Below are 13,213 nucleotides of genomic sequence, written 5' to 3'. Positions count from 1 at the left end.
ATCATCAGAGTCTTCAGGTTCAGAGTCATCAGTGTCTGCAGTTTCTGCTTGAAGAGCCTTGGTTCTGTCTGACTTCCGTCTTTCAGGTCTGGACTTCAGCGCCACTGACTTGTTCCTTTTCTGAGGCTCATCCTCCTCCAGTTCTATCTCATGGCTTCTGAGAGAACTAACAAGTTCTTCAAGGCTGATATTGTTCAGATCCTTTGATAACTTCAGAGCAGTAACCATTGGTCTCCATTTCTTTGGCAGACTTCTGACTATCTTCTTAACATGATCTGCAGTCGTGTATCCTTTGTCTAGCACTTTAAGACCTGCAATAAGAGTTTGGAATCTGGAAAACATAGCTTCTATAGCTTCGTCATCTTCCATCTTGAAGGCTTCATATTTCTGGATCAACGCCAGAGCCTTCGTCTCCTTGACTTGGGAGTTTCCTTCATGGGTCATCTTCAGAGAGTCAAGTATATCTTTAGCCGTCTCTCTGTTGGTGATCTTTTCGTATTCGTTGTATGATATAGCATTTAGAAGTATTGTTCTGGCCTTGTGATGATTTTTGAACTCACGTTTCTGATCTTCTGACATTTTGCTTCTGGGAACTTCAGCTCCATTTAAGGTTGGAGGTTTGTATCCATCTGTGACAATGTCCCAGAGGTCAGCATCATAACCCAGAAAGAAACTTTCGATTCTATCTTTCCAGTAATCAAACTTTTCTCCATCAAAAACAGGAGGCTTGGCATTGTAAGAATCTTTCTCATTTGAGTGGGCCATTTGTTTTTCTCGCACTGGATCTCTCTACACGGTTAAGTGTTTGATTTGAAAATCAATAACAGAGCCGGAGCTCTGATACCAATTGAAGGTGAGAAAAACAAGAAAGGGGGGGTTTGAATTGTTTGAAAAATAAGCGCTTTTGCAAAATGAAATCACACAATGATTTTATACTGGTTCGCTTATAACACAAAGCTACTCCAGTCCACCCGGCCAAGGTGATTTCGCCTTCAACAAGGACTTAATCCACTAATCTTGAAAGATTACAAACAACCCCTAAGAGAGAAGAAAATCTCTTAGTCCTCTCAAGTCTACAGACTACAAAGAGTCACTTGAGGAAATCAAATAAAAATTAGATACAAGATGTGTAATCTAGAGTGCTTCTAAGAAAGCAAATATTACAAACTTAAGAACAAATTTTTCACTTGATAAGCAAAAGCTTAGTGAAATTCTTTGAAGAACAAAGGTGTTTTTCTTGAGCGTGATATAATTTCAGTATAGTTTTGGCTAGTGATTTCTTGTTTACTGAATGTTGATTTCTTCTCTATTTATAGGAGTTGAAGTAGAGTTGAAGTAGCGTTGAATCTGTTGGATATTGAGATGTAGTTACGCCATTCCATTAATAGCTTCTGCAGTAGACTTTTTCTCTTAGAAGTGACTACTTACCACAATTAGTATCTTCTCTCTTGGAAGTGGAGATTAACGTCTCTTTCTAATTGAGGAAATCCATTTGCAGAACTTTAACTTGGCTTAAACGTTACTTCATCATGATTAACAATTCTGATTAGAGTCTTTGTGTATCTGGAGAAATTTGGCTTCTGATGTTATCTCTTGAAAGTTCAGATGGCTCTGATAACTTCAGAATTTACAGAAGGCATTTGTTCAGAGTTAGAGCTTCTAGACTTTACTTCATGTTCAGATGCTTCTGATACTTTGTAGTTTTGTCCAGAGTCAGAGCTTCTTGAATGAGATTCCACTTTAGATGCTTCTGATACTTGAGATTTTGCATCTGATCTTGTTGTGCATCTGATGACATCATCAGATTTATTTCTTCTTTCTTTAGAACCTTGCACACTTAGAAACTTTTCGTTAGGGTGCCATTTTTGGTTTCATCCTTTGTTATCATCAAAATCATGGAATCTATTGTAGAACTATTTTTGTTCTTACAATCTCCCCCTTTTTGATGATGACAAAACAAATAAAATTATCAGATGAAACATGAAAAAATATTAGATCAGATAAACAAAAGCTCCCCCTGAGTTAGCGCTAGGGAGTTCAGAAGTTCTTACCAGAGCTTTCCAAGCAATGAGATTTCTGAAAACTTTCTGCAATTTCTTAATTTTAATGTTAGAGTTATTTAATCAGAGCTATTTATATCAGAACTATTTCTATAATTGTTGCAGAATGCTTAAGGTTTTAGACATAATTTTCATCAGAGCTATTTAATAATTTCTCCCCCTTTTTGGCATAATCAAAAAGGCATAAAAAATAAAAAGAATAATAAAGAGAAAAACATTTCATTAAACAGCACAAAGGCAAACAACAGTCAAAACATCAGAAGCAAAGAAGAATATCAGAGCTAACAAGAAGACAGAAGCAAAAACACTAGGCAAGCAAACAAAATAAATCCTAAGTGCCTAAGGGTTTGGAGGTTGAGGAAGTCTCTGAAGCAACATGGCAAACATGTTCTGGATGTTTTCATTCAAAGCATCTTGCTTGTCCATCCTGGCACGAAGCTCATTCTGATCTTTCTTGATCTCTTGCTGATCTTGCTTTATCTCTTTCAGAGTGTTAAGAATCAGAGGGATCGCAGAGGAAGACTCCCCCTGAATCAGAGCTTGCTGAGCTTCAGCTTCAGCAGCAGCTTGGGCTTCTGCATCTGCCTGAGCCTTGGCTTCAGCTTCCTTAATCCTTAGAAGTTCTGCTTCCTTTGCCAGGCGTTCTTCTTCTAACCTCTTGGCTTCTTCTGCTTCCCTGGCCAACCTTTCTTCCTCTAATCTCTTGGCCTCAGCTTCTCTAGCCAGTCTCTCTTGGAGTCTTTCCTCAGAGTCTCTGATGTAGCCATTTCTGACTTGTTCAGAGATACTCTTCAGCCTATAAGACTCAGAGGTCATCCAACTAATGACTCTGTTCCAGTGTGTCCTAACAGATTTAGGATCATCACTAACTTCAGAGTTTTTAGCCAGAGACTTGATCTTCTGGACTGAGGCTTCTGCAACCTGTATAATGGCCTCCTCAAGGGTAGGTATGGTAAGTTCAGGTTCAGGTTCAGGTGAATGAGGTGGAGAGTTTTGAGGGCTGAGATTTAGAGGTTGAGGTTCAGTTTGTTGAGGTTCAGATTCTGCTTGAAGTTCAGAATCTGCGTCTGGTTGAAGACTGGGGGATGAAGCATATAGTGGATTTAGGTCTAATGGGTCAGAGTCTGGTCCAGGTACAGCGGGAATAAATGGTGGAGTGATATTAGAGGTGAAGGGATCAGATGGTTGAGTTTCAGAGGGTAAGGTTGTTGTTTGTTGTGGTGGAAGTGAAGTTTGGAGGGGAGAGGTTATTTCAGGTTCTGTGGTTTGTGTTCGTTGTGAAGCAAGTCTATGGGCATAGAGTGTTGCTATGGTTGGGGAGTTTGGGTCAGAGTGTTCTTGGTCAGAGGACTCTTGTTCAGAGAACTCTTGGTCAGAAGAAGGGGAAAGGTAAGGGGGTGATTCATATTCAGAGGATGAGGAAGAGCTGTGGTGATATAGTTGATTAGGGTCAGAGGTTGTTGTGAAATTACGAGCAATTTTAGAACAGGTGGAGGTTGAGAGGTTCTGATGGTTGAAGGAGGGATTTCAGAGGTTGTAAATATTGGTTGAGAGGAGAGAGGGTTAGAGGAAGCCATTATAGATTCAGAAGAGACAGGAGGAATAGACTTACCAGAAGAGGCATTCAGAGGTGCTGAAGCTTTGGTGCCAGAGGTTTCTCCAAGTCTGGCTTTCTTTGCCTTCCTTGCTTCCTCAGCTATCTTCTTCTCAGAAAGACCTCTTTTGTATCTGACCAAATCTTCTACAGAGTCCAGACAGTCTTCAAGGCGGAAATCAGAAATATCAATGCCTTCATCCAGACGATCCTGAAGGTAGATAGCAATGGCATCTCTGGGTTCATTCTTGAAGAACCTTTCAAGGCCATGAGGCATCTTCCTCTGATCCTTCAGAGCTTCCCAGGTCACATCCATAGTGGGCTTGACTCTGATGTCTTTGATGATTCCCATACTCCTCAGATTTTTGGCATTCAGAGGCTTTCCCACATCAATTGCCAGATCATCCATACATCTGGTCTTCTCCAGAGCATCTACCAGCCCATGCTCAATGAAGATGTCAGAGAGCAATCTACCCAGAGGAATGTAGGATCTGGGCTTCATGTTATTCCTGGTTTCTCTGACTGAATCCCTCAGATATCTGAAGAGAAGAACAGGGAGGTTGATCGGGATACCCTTCTGAATACAATAGAGGATGCATTTCTGATCAGCATTTATGTAATCTGAAGAGTTGGAGGCTGGACGATGATGGATTGTTCCCAGAATAATCTTCAGCCAAACTCGGAGGTTCTGATGAAGCTCCTTGTTCTTAGAGGGGTTTCCTTCAACATTTGCTTTGAAGATTGTAGGGTTAATGACTTCTGTGATGCGCTTGGACCTTGGAGGAATGTTGTAAATCCTTTTACCTCCAGCTTTCTCCATGTTTAGCAAGGAAGCTATTGATGCTTCAGTGATGACAATCTTCACACCCAGAACAAACGAGACAATGAACTGGTCATCAGCATCTGCACATCTCCAGAATTCTTTCACCAGAAGAGGATAGATTGGGCCATAAAGCCTGTCGAAGTAGGTTTCCCAACCTTGCTTGTGAAGATCTTCAGTAAGATCAACACCGTTTCTTCTTAAGTTCTCAAAATCCACCAGCGATTCACACAGTACATCTAAACCTTCAAAGGGAGTTGAAAGGTTTATGTGTTGTTCGCGTTCCAAAATGTGAGGTTCTTTGTAAACTGGGGTCGTGGTGACATCTAAAACCATGGGTGTTTGAGTGTTTGAGGTTTGGGGATTAGAAGCGGCTTCCATTTGTTGGGAGAAGTTAAAAACTTCTTGCTCTTGAGGATTCATGAAGAAAAATGATGAAGAAGATGAAGAACTGAGTAGGTTGCAGAGAAAACTTCGAGAGAGGGTTTAGGGTTTAAGAGTGAGTGAAGAGTGATAAGTGTGTGAAATGTGAGAAAAGTGTTTATATACCTAAGGGTAAAAACACATGCAAAACGACACACATACCAGCGTTAGCACAAAAACCAAAATAGCACGTTTGGGGAAAAATGATTACAGCTCATTAATGAATGTCTAATCCCAACAGTAAGCACACTGCTCGAGGAGATTTCAAGCGTTCTGACCTTTGATTTCTTTTGACAGCTGTCTAGAAGTTCTAGGGTTAGACGCATGTTCCCCACGTGTTGATGTATCTGATCTTCAGGAATACCAAAGGATTTCTGAAGATTTCTAACTCAGATATCTTCTTAACTTGGTAGAAGTATCAGAGTCAGAGGCAGAAGTGTATTTGTTTTTATCAGATTCTCATTTTACATGTTCAGAGCCAAATTTTACTCAGGACAATTTTTAATGTTCAGATTTTCTAAGATGAAAAGAAATCTATCTTCAGCTAGAGGCTTAGTAAAGATATCTGCCCATTGATGTTCTGTATCAATGAACTTCAGCGTTACTATCCCTTTCTGAACATAGTCTCTAATAAAATGATGTTTTATTTCTATGTGTTTGGCTCTGGAATGTAGAATGGGATTCTTACTCAAACAAATAGCAGCAGTATTATCACAAAAGATAGGAATGTTACTCTCAAAGATTTGTAGATCTTCTAGCTGATGCTTCATCCAGAGCATCTGAGTTGTGCACAGTGATGCTGAGATATATTCTGCTTCTGCAGTTGATAGAGCGATAGTTTACTGTCTTTTGCTAGCCCAGGAGATTAGATTGTTTCCCAGAAGCTGGCAATTTCCAGATGTGCTTTTTCGTTCTATTCTATCTCCTGCATAATCTGCATCACAATAACCAGAAAGCCTATACTCTGATGTTTTCTCATACATCAGGCCCAGGTTAGGAGTTCCTTTCAGATACTTAAGAATTCTCTTAACAGCTGTTAAATGAGATTCTCTAGGATCTGATTGGAATCTGGCACAAAGACAAACGCTAAAGAGAATATCAGGACGAGTAGCAGTCAGATAGAGAAGAGAGCCTATCATACCTCGATAGAGCTTCTGACAAACCTTGTTGCTTACCTCTTCCTTTTCCAGAATGCAAGTTGGGTGCATAGGGGTCTTTGCAGAATTGCATTCAGACATATCAAACTTCTTCAGAACGTCTTTAATGTACTTGCTTTGATGAATGTACGTGACTTCTGGAGTTTGATTGATTTGAATTCCCAGAAAGAACTTTAGTTCTTGCATAAGACTCATTTCAAATTCTGCCTGCATTAACTTAGAAAATTCTTGGCAAACAGAGATATTAGCAGAACCAAAAATAATATCATCAACATAAATTTGGCATATCATGAGATCATTTTCATGATTTTTACAGAAGAGTGTAGAATCAACTTTCCCTCTGATAAAATTTTGTTCCAGAAGAAAATTGCTCAGACGTTCATACCAAGCTCTGGGGCTTGTTTAGTCCATATAAAGATTTTTTAAGTTTGAAAACATGTTCTGGAAAGTTTGAATTTTCAAAACCAGGAGGTTGATTGACATACACTTCTTCTGAGATATAACCATTAAGAAATGCACTCTTGACATCCATTTGGTATAATTTTATAGAGTGATTAATAGCAAATGATACAAGAAGACGAATAGACTCTAACCTTGCGACTGGAGCAAAGGTTTCATTATAATCAATACCTTCTTGTTGACTATAACCTTGAGCTACCAGTCGGGCTTTGTTTCTGACAACTTCTCCCTTCTCGTTCAGTTTGTTTCTGAAAACCCATCTGGTTCCAATGACATGAGTGCCTCTGGGTTTAGGAACGAGATCCCAGACATCATTCTTGGAGAATTGATCTAACTCTTCTTGCATAGCTGCCACCCAATCATTATCTTGAAGAGCTTCATCACAGGACGTAGGCTCAATCAGAGACACTAGTCCCAGAGGAATATCTTCAGAAGTTCTGAAGGTAGATCTGGTTCTAACAGGTTCATCTTTGTTTCCCAAAATCAAATCTTCAGATACGTTGCTACGACTCTTGACTTTCCTTGGAATTTCTGGAGATTTAATTTCTTCAGAGTCTGGAGTGACAGTTGCTTCTGGAGTTTTCTCAGATTCCACCAGAGTGATCTCTAAATCTGCAAACTTTTCAACTAGCTTTGACTTTTCAGAGTCAAGCTTATCATCAAATCTAACATGAATTGATTCCTCCACAATTTTGGTTTCTGTGTTGTATACTCTGTAGCCTTTAGAGCGTTCTGAGTATCCTAACATAATACCTTTCTGTGCTTTGGAATCAAACTTGTTCAGATGTTCTTTAGTATTTAATATAAAGCAAATGCATCCAAAAGGATGAAAATATGAAATGTTGGGTTTTCTTCCCTTACACAGTTCATAGGGAGTCTTATCCAGAATAGGTCTAATAGAGATTCTATTCTGAATGTAACACGCTGTATTTACAGCTTCTGCCCAAAAGTGCTTTGCTACATTTGTTTCATTGATCATGGTTCTGGCCATTTCTTGGAGTGTCCTATTCTTCCTCTCTACAACTCCATTTTGTTGTGGAGTTCTAGGGCAGGAGAAATCATGGGATATTCCATTAGAATCAAATAATTCTTCAAAATCTTTATTTTCAAATTCTCCACCATGATCACTTCTGACTCTAACAATTTTAGAGTCAAATTCTTTTTGCACTTTAGAACAGAAACTGGTGAATACAGAGTGAGACTCACTCTTGTGCTTTAGGAATTTTACCCATGTCCAGCGGCTGTAATCATCAACGATTACAAGTCCATACTTCTTTCCATTGACTGATGCTGTTTTCACAGGACCAAATAAGTCAATGTGAAGAAGCTCCAGAGGCTTGGAGGTAGAAACAACATTTTTCTTTTTAAAAGATGTTTTTGAAAACTTTCCTTTCTGACAAGCTTCACACAGAGCATCTGAAGAAAACTTCAGTTTAGGTAAGCCTCTGACTAACTCAAGTTTAGTTAGCTGAGAAAGTTTTCTCATGCTAATGTGGCCTAAGCGTCTATGCCATACCCATTGCTCTTTGTGAACTGACATTAAACATTTAACATTTTGATCTTTTAAATCAGAAAGATTTATTTTATAAATGTTGTTTTTCCTCTTGCCTGTGAAAAGGACAGAGCCATCGTTCTGACTAATGGCTTTACACGTTTTTTGATTAAAGATTACATCATAACCGTTATCACTTAATTGACTTATGGATAACAAGTTATGCATTAATCCTTCTACATAAAGAACATCAGATATAGAGGGAAGAGTACCATTACCAATAGTTCCGGAGCCTCTGATCCTTCCTTTCTGATCTCCTCCGAAGCCTACAAATCCAGCGTCTTTAAGTTCCAGGCTTTGGAACATAGACTTTCTTCCCGTCATATGTCGCGAGCATCCAGAGTCCAGGTACCATGACTGGTGTCTGAACTTTGCTGCATAGGATATCTGCAACATAGATAATCTTATCTTTCGGTACCCAGAATCTCTTGGGTCCTTTCAGATTAGTTTTCCCAGAGTTTCTTACAACTTTGGGTCTTCTAGCATTTTTAAATTTGTGTTCTTGTGTGTGTGTGTAGTGGTATGAAAAAGGCGATTTAATTTGGTTACTGGTAGAAGTTTTATCAGAATCAGAATCATACCCAATTCCCCTTTTATTATTCTGACCTACTCCATAAATCATGGATGCCATAATACTCCTATTTATCCCATTCTTCAGAAATTGTTGAAAGGCTTCTTCATATTTATAAATAATTTCATTTGAAGTTTGTGGTGCTTGAGACAACACTTCTTCCAATTCTAAGCTTTTCGTTTTAGCTTCATCTCTTTCTAACGTTAAAGATTGATTGTATCATCTCTTGTTAGAATTGTTGTCTCAAGTTTACTACACTCTTCAGATTTTGCTTTAAGAAGACCTTTAATGTTTTTAACTTTTTGTTTTAATTTCTGAAGAGAGGTAAGAGTTTCTGATAAACATGATTCTAAGTCAGATCTAGAAAGTTCAGAAAATACCTCTTCAGATTCTTCATCTGAGCTGCTGGATGTGGTAGCCATAAGAGCTACGTTGGCCTGTTCATCAGAGTCAGATTCTGATGATTCGGATTCACTATCGTCCCAGGTGGCCATTAATCCCTTCTTTGTTCTGAAGGCATTTTTCTTGAAGCTTTCTTTCTTAGAGTTATCTTTCTTCAGCTTGGGGCATTCATTTCTATAATGACCTGTTTCTTTACATTCAAAACAGGTAATATCTTTATTAGGTTTACCTTTTGAAGTTGACTCTGATCTATCCCCTCTGGGTCTTGATCTTCTGAAGTTGTTGTTGTTCCTTCTTTTCCAGAGTTGCTTAACTCTTCTGGTTAGTAAGGACAGTTCTTCTTCATCATCAGAGTCTTCAGGTTCAGAGTCATCAGTGTCTGCAGTTTCTGCTTGAAGAGCCTTGGTTCTGTCTGACTTCCGTCTTTCAGGTCTGGACTTCAGCGCCACTGACTTGTTCCTTTTCTGAGGCTCATCCTCCTCCAGTTCTATCTCATGGCTTCTGAGAGAACTAACAAGTTCTTCAAGGCTGATATTGTTCAGATCCTTTGATAACTTCAGAGCAGTAACCATTGGTCTCCATTTCTTTGGCAGACTTCTGACTATCTTCTTAACATGATCTGCAGTCGTGTATCCTTTGTCTAGCACTTTAAGACCTGCAATAAGAGTTTGGAATCTGGAAAACATAGCTTCTATAGCTTCGTCATCTTCCATCTTGAAGGCTTCATATTTCTGGATCAACGCCAGAGCCTTCGTCTCCTTGACTTGGGAGTTTCCTTCATGGGTCATCTTCAGAGAGTCAAGTATATCTTTAGCCGTCTCTCTGTTGGTGATCTTTTCGTATTCGTTGTATGATATAGCATTTAGAAGTATTGTTTTGGCCTTGTGATGATTTTTGAACTCACGTTTCTGATCTTCTGACATTTTGCTTCTGGGAACTTCAGCTCCATTTAAGGTTGGAGGTTTGTATCCATCTGTGACAATGTCCCAGAGGTCAGCATCATAACCCAGAAAGAAACTTTCGATTCTATCTTTCCAGTAATCAAACTTTTCTCCATCAAAAACAGGAGGCTTGGCATTGTAAGAATCTTTCTCATTTGAGTGGGCCATTTGTTTTTCTCGCACTGGATCTCTCTACACGGTTAAGTGTTTGATTTGAAAATCAATAACAGAGCCGGAGCTCTGATACCAATTGAAGGTGAGAAAAACAAGAAAGGGGGGGTTTGAATTGTTTGAAAAATAAGCGCTTTTGCAAAATGAAATCACACAATGATTTTATACTGGTTCGCTTATAACACAAAGCTACTCCAGTCCACCCGGCCAAGGTGATTTCGCCTTCAACAAGGACTTAATCCACTAATCTTGAAAGATTACAAACAACCCCTAAGAGAGAAGAAAATCTCTTAGTCCTCTCAAGTCTACAGACTACAAAGAGTCACTTGAGGAAATCAAATAAAAATTAGATACAAGATGTGTAATCTAGAGTGCTTCTAAGAAAGCAAATATTACAAACTTAAGAACAAATTTTTCACTTGATAAGCAAAAGCTTAGTGAAATTCTTTGAAGAACAAAGGTGTTTTTCTTGAGCGTGATATAATTTCAGTATAGTTTTGGCTAGTGATTTCTTGTTTACTGAATGTTGATTTCTTCTCTATTTATAGGAGTTGAAGTAGAGTTGAAGTAGCGTTGAATCTGTTGGATATTGAGATGTAGTTACGCCATTCCATTAATAGCTTCTGCAGTAGACTTTTTCTCTTAGAAGTGACTACTTACCACAATTAGTATCTTCTCTCTTGGAAGTGGAGATTAACGTCTCTTTCTAATTGAGGAAATCCATTTGCAGAACTTTAACTTGGCTTAAACGTTACTTCATCATGATTAACAATTCTGATTAGAGTCTTTGTGTATCTGGAGAAATTTGGCTTCTGATGTTATCTCTTGAAAGTTCAGATGGCTCTGATAACTTCAGAATTTACAGAAGGCATTTGTTCAGAGTTAGAGCTTCTAGACTTTACTTCATGTTCAGATGCTTCTGATACTTTGTAGTTTTGTCCAGAGTCAGAGCTTCTTGAATGAGATTCCACTTTAGATGCTTCTGATACTTGAGATTTTGCATCTGATCTTGTTGTGCATCTGATGACATCATCAGATTTATTTCTTCTTTCTTTAGAACCTTGCACACTTAGAAACTTTTCGTTAGGGTGCCATTTTTGGTTTCATCCTTTGTTATCATCAAAATCATGGAATCTATTGTAGAACTATTTTTGTTCTTACACAAACATGCATGAAATTATAAATTAAAGAACCTCCCTTGATTGCATTTGACCATGGGTTGAGGTTGCTTTCTGAGCAAGGCATTGTGGTACACAGATGAATTAGGGTTTCCTTGAGAAACAATACCTCAAACCTTTTGACTTGCTTTGATCAAAATGATGAATTGAGATACTAAGGAGGCATATTTGATGAATGAGAGCTTTGGGAACCATTACCATGCTTGCTATCATCTTCACTTGGCCATGTCATTGCACAAAGGATCCCATGGAGCTTTTGACTTTGTGATTGCTCAAGCTACAAACAAAAAATGCTAGTGACATATTTTTGTGCTTTTGGTTAGTAAACAAAATAAGAAAAGCAATGATATACAAATCAAGCATGCTTGGTGATCTCAAACCACTCACAAGGAGTCCCACCCAAAGGCAAAGGGAACCAAGATGCTCAAGATCCTTGAGGCTTATGCAAATGAAATGTTATGATGCCATGTGTAACACCCCGATAAAATAAGATAATTATTTAATTTAAGTTAATAATATATTTATTAATTTAATTAAATAATTGGGATTATTATTATTGGATTATTTTATTATAATTATTGGAAAATATAAAAGTTGGAATTTAGAAAAGGTCCCATTTGGTAAAAGGGTTATTTTCACGTGAAAAGGAAAGGAGACTGAAAAGTGGAAAAGGGCAAAAAGAGCCAGAGAACAAGGGTTGAAGAGAGGAAGGAAAGCTTGAAGCTCAGAGATTTGCCGGATTAACTCAGGTAAGGGGGGTTTATCATCGTTTAATGGGTATTATGGGATAATATGTAATGGGTAGTGATAAACCATTGATTTACCTCTGAATTGAATGATGCATGATGAAATTGTGAACCTTTGGATGAACGAAATTGGGTTATAAATGGAGGAAATTCGTAGGAATTAGATGTAATAATGTTAGATTTTGTGAAATCGAATAGGGTATGAATTGTGTTAGAGCATATGAACGAATAATGTGTAAAATTGGACTGTGGAAGGTTGGATTGGATAGATCTCGTAGCAGAGAAAGCCATAGCAGATCTGGAAGTCTGGTTTCTGGTCATACGCGTATGGCACTAGGCAATACGCGTATGAGATGGTCTGGTACGCGTATGGCACTAGGCAATACGCGTATGGATGAAGAAGATGATGTTTTGAACGTAGTTTGGTCTCTGTTGGTACGCGTATGGGGAAGTGATACGCGTAGCATACGCGTATGAGATGGTGTTACGCGTATGGGATTTGGCTGAGAAATGGGCCATACGCGTATGGGACTAGGCAGTACGCGTATGGGCAGGATTGTGATTTTTCTGTGCTGTTGTTGTGCAGTTTTTGGTTGTTCAGCTGAGTAATGTGATTTAGCTGATGTACGATATATTAGGGATCATTTCCCGTTGTTTTGAGTAGTATAGGTATTAGTAGAGTGTGCTAATACTGTGGTTGTTCTTTGGCATGATCTGATATGCTTATGTGATAAAATACTGATGATGTGTGATGGTATGCATGATCTTGTGAATGTATCAGTTATGTGTGCATTTGTGAATAGACTGTTTTATGGCTTAGAGTGTGAGCATATGTCTATTCTTGAATTGTGGTTGATGATTTAGCATTGCTAGGTGATTAGCATGCATATTGTGGCCTTTATGGTGGTAGCTAATTCCCATGGTGAGGAATTAGTGAGTTAGTCATTTTGGACTGTTGTTGATGTTTGCATGCTAGGTGAATTAGCGTGCATAGCATGGCCCTTGGGGTGGTAGCTAATTCCCATGGTGAGGAATTAGTGAGTGAGTCACTTGGTCTCAAATGAGTGGGACTAGTGGGCTTGGTAGCCGTGCCTGGATTTGGACGGTGAGGTGAACTATATGTTCACAAATAGTCGGTA

Source organism: Lathyrus oleraceus, chromosome 6 (genome assembly GCF_024323335.1).
Source record: "Lathyrus oleraceus cultivar Zhongwan6 chromosome 6, CAAS_Psat_ZW6_1.0, whole genome shotgun sequence".
Lineage (NCBI taxonomy): Eukaryota > Viridiplantae > Streptophyta > Magnoliopsida > Fabales > Fabaceae > Lathyrus > Lathyrus oleraceus.
The sequence above is the reverse complement of the archived record's forward strand: the minus strand, read 5'-3'. Positions refer to the sequence as shown.